General features: G+C 41.3%; 1 long non-coding RNA gene across 1 annotated transcript; it reads left to right on the top strand.

Moving 5' to 3' along the window:
• The first annotated feature begins 5,844 nt into the window (after positions 1–5,844).
• On the top strand, positions 5,845–8,973 carry LOC134072544 (uncharacterized). Its single transcript, XR_009937179.1, has 3 exons — positions 5,845–6,046; positions 7,622–7,753; positions 8,057–8,973. It is a non-coding gene; the product is annotated as an uncharacterized LOC134072544 (long non-coding RNA).
• Positions 8,974–9,590: the final 617 nt, after the last annotated feature.

The raw sequence follows: 9,590 nt of genomic DNA, 5'->3' as shown, positions 1-9,590 counted from the left end.
TCATTCCAACTGATTTCAAGTATACACACGACATGAGTTAAATTCCTAGTGCTATAAAATAGACAGTATATTCATCTCGAGGGAAATTTAAGTAAGGAATTTCCCATCAACAACTAGCTTATCATCCATCAAAAACAAAATCACCGGTCCCGGCAGTGGCGCAACTGGCTGGGGCACCTGCACCGTACGCTGGCGACCCGGGTTCGATTCCCGCCCCGTGGTCCTTTCCAGATCCCACCCCGACTCTCTCTCCCACTCACTTCCTGTCGTTCTCTCTACTGTCCTGTCCAAATAAAGGCATAAAAAGCCCAAAAAATAATCTTAAAAAAAAAAATCACCAACAAAGCGATGTTTGTGGGTAAAAACAAACGTCAACAAAAGGCTATCCTTCGAGAGCATTTCACTGGAGTTATCAAACAAGCATCAGTGTTGCATTGAATGAGGCCATAGGCTCTAACTAACTGTGTTGGGGAAAGTCAGGCAGATGATCATTTAAGTTTCGTTTCTTTGTCAAGTCCATCCCCAATGATTTTTTTCTCATGCTTTGAATTTCAATCATCTGCATAATTATCCTCGCTGCAATTGGTTTTGACATGCCAGGGAAAACTCCCCAGAGTGTGTTTGTTATAGTCATATGACATGCTACCTGTTCAGCAGGTACAGAGGAAAGCATTGACTTTCAGGAGTAACCACGAGACCATTATTCTCTGAATTTGATTGCCCTCATTGCAATGAAATAAATATGTGACAATCAAAAACGTTTTTGTAGATGGTCCATATAATATACTCCTCCTCAGCTGCACAGAATGTTAAAGGGATAATCCGGAGTGAAATGCACTTTAGATCAATTTTTCGGACTATTGGGAGTAAATACGTTGAGTTGACACCAAAATCATGTCATTCGGATGTATTTTGAGAAAGTTCGAGCTCACCGTTTTTAGCCAAAACTCGTTAGCCTGGAGGTGACTCGGGCATGTCATTTCGCCGCTACAAAACGCTATATTTATACCTCTTCTACTGTTCCAAACAACACTACACTTACGTGGTAGTGAGTAGAGGGTCCCTAAAGCCAAACCGAAGTATCCCCACGTCTTTATGTGGTCGGATAGAGAGTCCAGAATGAATTTAATCGAGTCAGTACCTTTCCGGAAATGTCGCTGTTGCAGCTAGCAACGTTTTCACAACACTTTACTAACATTTCCGGAAAGGTACGGACTCGATTAAATTCATTCTGGACTCTCTATCCGACCACATAAAGACGTGCGGATACTTCGGTTTGGCTTTAGGGAACCTCTACTCACTACCACGTAAGTGTAGTGTTGTTTGGAACAGTAGAAGAGGTATAAAAATAGCGTTTTGTAGCGGCGAAAGGACACGCCCCGGTCACTTCCAGGCTAACGAGTTTTGGCTAAAAACGGTGAGCGCGAACTTTCTCAAAATACATCCGAATGACATGATTTTGGTGTCAACTCAACGTATGTACTCCCAATAGTCCGAAAAATTGATCTAAAGTGCATTTCACTCCGGATTATCCCTTTAAGCCATTTGTGCTGCTCTTAAAGAGGAACTATGCAGGATTGGCGATTTCATCTCTGGTTTCGGTTTCGTTTTTCGTTTTCGCTGGTTTTATGCTTGCATATTTCTCTGCAGAGCTTCCCCGACAGCTTTAGCGTGTATATACATATATAGGCTATATATAAATATATAAATTGCAAGCGTGGTTCTTCTTGTTCTTGCGTCTCAGACTTCCAGATGTAAACAAGAAGCGATCGTCTCCTGCAGAAACTGCAAGGTTGCAATAGCGGATAGGGACACTGGGGGCGGGTGGAAATGTTACTGTTTTCGATGGAACTGGTCAGTCAAGCAAAACAACGATTTCTGAGCGATTTTATGACTATGAAAAAGTTGCATAGGGTCTCTTTAAGGTTTGATTTTGGGGATATTGGAGAGTGTTTTCTATACCTCAGCCTACTAGGTTTGGAAAGAGATATTGTTTGTTTTTAACAATGACTCACCTATGACTTAATTAGGGGAACTCTTTGTGTGTGCTGTATAGTAGCCCTCGTGGTAATTGCAGTTGAAAAGAAAATGTTCCCGGACAATATTTCTTTAGTACCAGTATTTTGCACCACTCACCACTAGTCATGGGCTCAGGCAGAATGTATATGTACTTTAAAGGAGGGGTCTGAGATGTTTTTCTGAAGCTTTTTTTTGCTTCACGCCCTCGATTTAGTCAATAAATTCTATTTTCTCACGTCGAAACAAACAAACAAAGAAAAATGTCAGTGATCTGTGGAACGAGCAGGGCTGTAAAAGCCCCATCCAGTCATCCTGAATGGGCTGACTGACAACTGGATGACAGATTTATCAAACCGCTGTCTAGTCCTCCCCTTCCACATGTGTGTGCTTTGGAGGGAGGTCTGAAGAAGGTAGTACCTTATTAATTGGGCATTTTCAAAATCTAGCTTGTGTGTACCTGATGTTGTTTTTTTCAGTATCCCAGATCCCTCTTTTAACAAACTGTTTTAACAAACTGTAAGAACTTTCTAAGAACGCTCCTAAGAAGTTCTTAGCACTTAAGACCTTCTTAACGAATCTGGGAAACCCAGCCATTATCGTGATAAATAAGTGTTGTGCTACGTGAAACCATAATATATATATAAGGAGGCTGAGGATATAGTACAGAGCAGTGTGTTGTTGTTGCTGATGATATAGTACAGAGCAGTGTGTTGTTGTGGCTGATGATATAGTACAGAATAGTGTGTTGTTGTTGCTGAGGATATAGTACAGAATAGTGTGTTGTTGTGGCTGAGGATATAGTACAGAGCAGTGTGTTGTTGTGGCTGATGATATAGTACAGAATAGTGTGTTGTTGTTGCTGAGGATATAGTACAGAATAGTGTGTTGTTGTTGCTGAGGATACAGTACAGAGCAGTGTGTTGTTGCTGAGGATATACAGTAGTACAGAATAGTGTGTTGTTGTTGATGAGGATACAGTACAGAGCAGTGTGTTGTTGTGGCTGATGATATAGTACAGAATAGTGTGTTGTTGTTGCTGAGGATATAGTACAGAATAGTGTGTTGTTGTTGCTGAGGATACAGTACAGAGCAGTGTGTTGTTGCTGAGGATATACAGTAGTACAGAATAGTGTGTTGTTGTTGATGAGGATACAGTACAGAGCAGTGTGTTGTTGTGGCTGATGATATAGTACAGAACAGTGTGTTGTTGTGGCTGAGGATATAGTACAGAATAGTGTGTTGTTGTTGCTGAGGATATACAGTAGCACAGAATAGTGTGTTGTTGTTGCTGAGGATATAGTACAGAGCAGTGTGTTGTTGTTGCTGAGGATATAGTACAGAACAGTGTGTTGTTGCTGAGGATATACAGTAGCACAGAATAGTGTGTTGTTGTTGCTGAGGATATAGTACAGAGCAGTGTGTTGTTGTTGCTGAGGATATAGTACAGAACAGTGTGTTGTTGCTGAGGATATACAGTAGTACAGAATAGTGTGTTGTTGTTGCTGAGGATATACAGTAGCACAGAATAGTGTGTTGTTGTTGCTGAGGATATAGTACAGAACAGTGTGTTGTTGCTGAGGATATACAGTAGTACAGAATAGTGTGTTGTTGTTGCTGAGGATATACAGAATAGTGTGTTGTTGTTGCTGAGGATACAGTAGCACAGAATAGTGTGTTGTTGTTGCTGAGGATATACAGTAGTACAGAATAGTGTGTTGTTGTTGCTGAGGATATAGTACAGAGCAGTGTGTTGTTGTTGCTGAGGATACAGTAGCACAGAATAGTGTGTTGTTGTTGCTGAGGATATACAGTAGTACAGAATAGTGTGTTGTTGTTGCTGAGGATATAGTACAGAACAGTGTGTTGTTGTTGGCAGGGAGCTGGAGATGCAGAGGGCATGAGTCATAGTCCAGGCCAAACCAGATATGAGGAAATATTGCTTTGATGTTGGCTTGAACAAAAGAGAAGACCGACAAGAGAAGGAGCCGGTTGCATCCAGCCTATCACTTTCCACCTCTGGATTACATTCATGATGTGATCACTCCCACCGGCCCCCCATCTCTTTGTGGATGAGACGTGGGTGGGAGTGGTCAGATCAGTAATGTATTCCAGAGATGGGGAAACAAACAAACAAAGAAAAATGTCAGTGATCTGTGGAACGAGCAGGGCTGTAAAAGCCCCATCCAGTCATCCTGAATGGGCTGACTGACAACTGGATGACAGATTTATCAAACCTCTGTCTAGTCCTCCCCTTCCACATGTGTGTGCTTTGGAGGGAGGTCTGAAGAAGGTAGTACCTTATTAATTGGGCATTTTCAAAATCTAGCTTGTGTGTACCTGATGTTGTTTTTTTCAGTATCCCAGATCCCTCTTTTAACAAACTGTTTTAAAAAGGTAAAAAATCACCGCTCATCCGTGTGAGGTGCAGGATTAAGAGTGACTGGATATCTAAGGGAAGAATCCGCACACTACAAGTCTTTGTGAAAATAGCTTTACTGGTAGCTAGCTTTCGGTCGTTAGACCTTCTTCAGGCACAAACTGTTTTAACAAACTGTAAGAACTTTCTAAGAACGCTCCTAAGAAGTTCTTAGCACTTAAGACCTTCTTAACGAATCTGGGAAACCCAGCCATTATCGTGATAAATAAGTGTTGTGCTACGTGAAACCATAATATATATATATAAGGAGGCTGAGGATATAGTACAGAGCAGTGTGTTGTTGTTGCTGATGATATAGTACAGAGCAGTGTGTTGTTGTGGCTGATGATATAGTACAGAATAGTGTGTTGTTGTTGCTGAGGATATAGTACAGAATAGTGTGTTGTTGTGGCTGAGGATATAGTACAGAGCAGTGTGTTGTTGTGGCTGATGATATAGTACAGAATAGTGTGTTGTTGTTGCTGAGGATATAGTACAGAATAGTGTGTTGTTGTTGCTGAGGATATAGTACAGAGCAGTGTGTTGTTGTGGCTGAGGATATAGTACAGAGCAGTGTGTTGTTGTGGCTGAGGATATAGTACAGAATAGTGTGTTGTTGTGGCTGAGGATATACAGTAGTACAGAATAGTGTGTTGTTGTTGCTGAGGATATAGTACAGAGCAGTGTGTTGTTGTTGCTGAGGATATAGTACAGAACAGTGTGTTGTTGCTGAGGATAAGTAGTACAGAATAGTGTGTTGTTGTTGCTGAGGATATAGTACAGAGCAGTGTGTTGTTGTTGCTGAGGATATACAGTAGCACAGAATAGTGTGTTGTTGTTGCTGAGGACATACAGAATAGTGTGTTGTTGTTGCTGAGGATACAGTAGCACAGAATAGTGTGTTGTTGTTGCTGAGGATATACAGTAGTACAGAATAGTGTGTTGTTGTTGCTGAGGATATAGTACAGAACAGTGTGTTGTTGTTGCTGAGGATACAGTAGCACAGAATAGTGTGTTGTTGTTGCTGAGGATATACAGTAGTACAGAATAGTGTGTTGTTGTTGCTGAGGATATAGTACAGAACAGTGTGTTGTTGTTGGCAGGGAGCTGGAGATGCAGAGGGCATGAGTCATAGTCCAGGCCAAACCAGATATGAGGAAATATTGCTTTGATGTTGGCTTGAACAAAAGAGAAGACCGACTAGGAGCCGGTTGCATCCAGCCTATCACTTTCCACCTCTGGATTACATTCATGATGTGATCACTCCCACCGGCCCCCCATCTCTTTGTGGATGAGACGTGGGTGGGAGTGGTCAGATCAGTAATGTATTCCAGAGATGGGGAATGATAGGCTGAATGCAATAGCTCCCCCCCCCCCCCCCCCCCCCTCCTTAACACTATAACACAAAATAACACTTTTGTTTAGCCAACGTCAAAGCTTTTTTTCTGCATATGTTCTCAGCAGTGACGCTACTGAAAGGATGATATTATTAGTGGCACTAATGAGAATGCAGAGGGGACAAACATAAAGACGTTTTGAACTGAGCTGGACTACTTATCAGAACTTTAATCTTTTTATGAACCGACAGGACCTGACATGGCAGAGCAACAGGTAAGATAACTTTTCATTGCTTCTGAAATTTTAATGACAACAATACACGATATCGGGCTTTCATATCACATAGGGTGATGCAAAGCAGCCATCTTTATAGAACAAGGAACAATAACTTCCGATGGAAGCACATTTCTTCAAGAACAACGGGAAATGAAAGCTTGTTGTCAAATGACTGGACTCTTACAATAACGTCCATTTGCAGAATAAGGATGTGCTACATACATACAGTGTTTAAGCGCACATTGTTTATGTAAAACATATTGAATTTCCCCTGTATATGAAATGTTATGTAAGAGTGTAGATCCATTGGTCTACTCTGTCCTCTGTAGTGCGGTGGCAGCTATATATACAAACTGATTACAAAGATAAGTGGAAATGAGAACTATGTCTGCTGAAAGGTTTCAAGTATTCTACCACTAATTGCAAATTAAAAACTTTAACACCTATTAAACTATTAGTCTACTAGATACTGTACTGCTGGTATAAGCACAGTGTAAGGTTATGCCTTATATGCAAGGCAGAGAAGGTGAGACACAGAGGGAGAAAGATAAATAATGAAAAGGAGCGATATAGCTGGGGGGTATTTACTCTCTTCAATGTCAGACAGGCAAGTCATATACACCCAGTAACTGTAGCACAGTAAGCTGCCCAAACATGTACTGTATTTGTCTTACATTAGAAGAAAGGCGGGCCAAGGCATGTGTTGCGTTCACTGATTGTTTGTACACCGGCCTTCACTGTAGCTTTCTTGCTACTGAAAAAGAACTTGGTTACATCAGTGGGACTGCCTATCAGGATTAGCCAAAGTAAAGAGGACCGAATGGACCTAATTAATGGTAGCTAGCCATGGTCAACTTTGGATAGACAACCAAGTCGCAGCGAATGCTCAACTCGATTCTATGTAAATTAGGCCTTCACAGTCGCAAACAAACAATGTCAAGTCCCCTGTTGTGCATTCAGGCGCTAGTCATTTGGACACAAGCTTTAATTTCTCCTTAATCGCTGGTGACTAACCCTCTATGCCCGAAGCCACACACAAACCTATTCAATACATGAGTTGTCAGTCACAAAATGCTGTCCCATTGTTTCACTAATGTGCAAGATAATTATCCGATGACAGTTTAAGTGGCCTCGGTGTGATTCGAGCAGCTATTTTTGCCTCTTTACTTCTTTCTCTCTCACCCTTGATGCGCTTTTATTCTTAGGTCTCCTTCTCTTGCTCTCTCCTCCAGGAAAAAAGGGGCTCTGTTTTAGTAAGAATATCTCTTAGCCTGAATCTCTCTTATCACCAGACCAAGCTCAATCTTTTACAGTAAGACTGAACATTAGTCAGAGGGGTCTGCGCTGAACTTCTGCACAAGAGGCATGATCAGTGGGCACAGTTCAGATGACTCTGTACGCTTAGATAGTCCTTCAACCAATCAGACAAACGATCCGGGTGCACCTGGTGGATAAACGTGATTGGTTCCAGCAAAAGTGGAACGGCAGATTGGGCTGCGTTCAACCACTCTAAATCTCTCTCTCTCTCTCTCTCTCTCTCTCTCTCTCTCTCTCTCTCTCTCTCTCTCTCAGAAATCAGACCTGGAGAAGGCTATAGGCGCTCTGGTTCTTCAATTCAAAGCAGCATCCGCTAACAACAGACCAACTCTGACCCAAGATGAATTCACATTTTTTCTCGGGAGACAGCTACCCAACTTGGAGAGGGTAATATTCTCAACTCTGAGCTTAATTCACAATCATGACCAAGTGTTAACTCACATCATTCACTAAAACTAACATACTAAGACGCTGACGGAAACAAAACTCTTTGTTTTGGTGGTGGTGGTAAGTTTGCCAGGATTTAACACAAATGTTGAGATCTTGAATATTCTGATTCTGAAATTGTGACCAATAAAAATCAAACCTCCTTTGAAAAGGGTTAACCAACCACCTGAATACACAGTATATTGAGTATGAATTTATATCAATCGAAGGTTTAGAAGTCTGCTTTTGTGATCCGTCCACTAGGGAAGGGACCCACGCAAGACTTTGCAGCGGATGGGAGTGAGAGGGAGACAAGATGTCAGCTTCGAGAACTACTGGGCTCTGGTTAACCAACACGCCCGCACCATCTACCAGTCCACGCACAGAACTTGTATCTTACTCTAAAACTGCTGTAAACAGGGATATTATGCCAAAACATGCCAGACAGATTATTAGACTATTCTGTGTTGTTGAATGTTGTTGTTATCCAAGCTACTCAGACAATCTGCATGAGCAATTTGATTACAACGTCTTTATTCATGTCCACAGTGGAATGTTCAAATGTCCTTATCAGCACTTAAAGTGGCTGAGCACAAATTATATTTTTTCGGTGGTAAATGTAGCTATAGGAAGTCTCCCTTCACATACTCTTTTGTTTTTAGTCACATATGGATTGTCATGTTTTTTGTGTTTTACGTAGATAATGCTTATTTTAAAACAATCAGATACACAGATACTGTACATATGAGCGCGAGCACACACACACACACACACACAGGCACACACGCACATGCACACAGTTAATTCACAGTTAGAATAAATCGTTATTGAACAGTGTGATGGTTCTTTTAATCTCTGGATAGTTCCAAAGAGAGTCAACAGAGACATTATTAAGCGTATTCATATTTACCCGGGTTAATGTGTACGGGGCCAGAGTTGAACCATTACATCAGGTGACAGGTTCCTCACATTGGTAATGATTCCTCAGAACCACATCATAATGGGCTAAGCCTATTATGACACGTCATTATGCCATTCATTAAAGGGTTCTTTAAAGAACTGTTGCTTCGATGGTTCTTTGAAGCACTGAAAAAGGTTCTTCTATGGCATCGCTCTGAAGAACCAGTACTGGTCCCATTCTTTTTTTAAAGTGTAAATGTGATGAAATAAAAGCAGTCAGCCCTTTACTATCAGGTCACAGGCAGTTCATGTCAGTGTGCCAGTTGCAACGTACCTGTTTCATTTCAGGTTGGTAGAATCGTTCTGAGAACCAGTAGGCTACAGTTTTACAAGAGCACTAACTCCAACTCAATAAACAAGTCAAACTTATCCAATAATACCAGTGCATCTAAACAGAAGATAGCTATTTTGGTCTGAATACAAATGGATGATTGGAGTTGGATTGGATTGAAATGGATTGTTTCAAGGCGTGGAGTTCTGTGCATAAAATCAAGGAATCAGTAAATCTGGGTCCTAATCCACAAAGCACAACCAAAAGAAGATTTTCAGTACATTGTCACTCTTTTTTTATTGAACTTAAAATTGTGACACAGGGGGGTTATGCAAAAGCATTTACATAAATTTGTTTTTTTAAACATGACTAATTATACATTTTACCATGTCACCTATTCCTGTCCAAAGATCAAACGGAATGGGACTTTTCTTTATTGTCCAAGTTTTCTGTGTTCACATTTAAAACCATTAAAACTTGGAGGGGTGGGGGGGCGGTCTAAGACTCCTCTTCTGTTTTACCATAGATGGGAGAGGGGACACATCCCCTCTTCAGCCTCCTTCCCTC

The sequence above is a fragment of the Sardina pilchardus genome, chromosome 24, assembly GCF_963854185.1.
Source record: "Sardina pilchardus chromosome 24, fSarPil1.1, whole genome shotgun sequence".
NCBI classification, from domain to species: domain Eukaryota; kingdom Metazoa; phylum Chordata; class Actinopteri; order Clupeiformes; family Clupeidae; genus Sardina; species Sardina pilchardus.
Note: the sequence above shows the minus strand (reverse complement) of the source record. Positions and strands in the feature narration are given on the sequence as shown.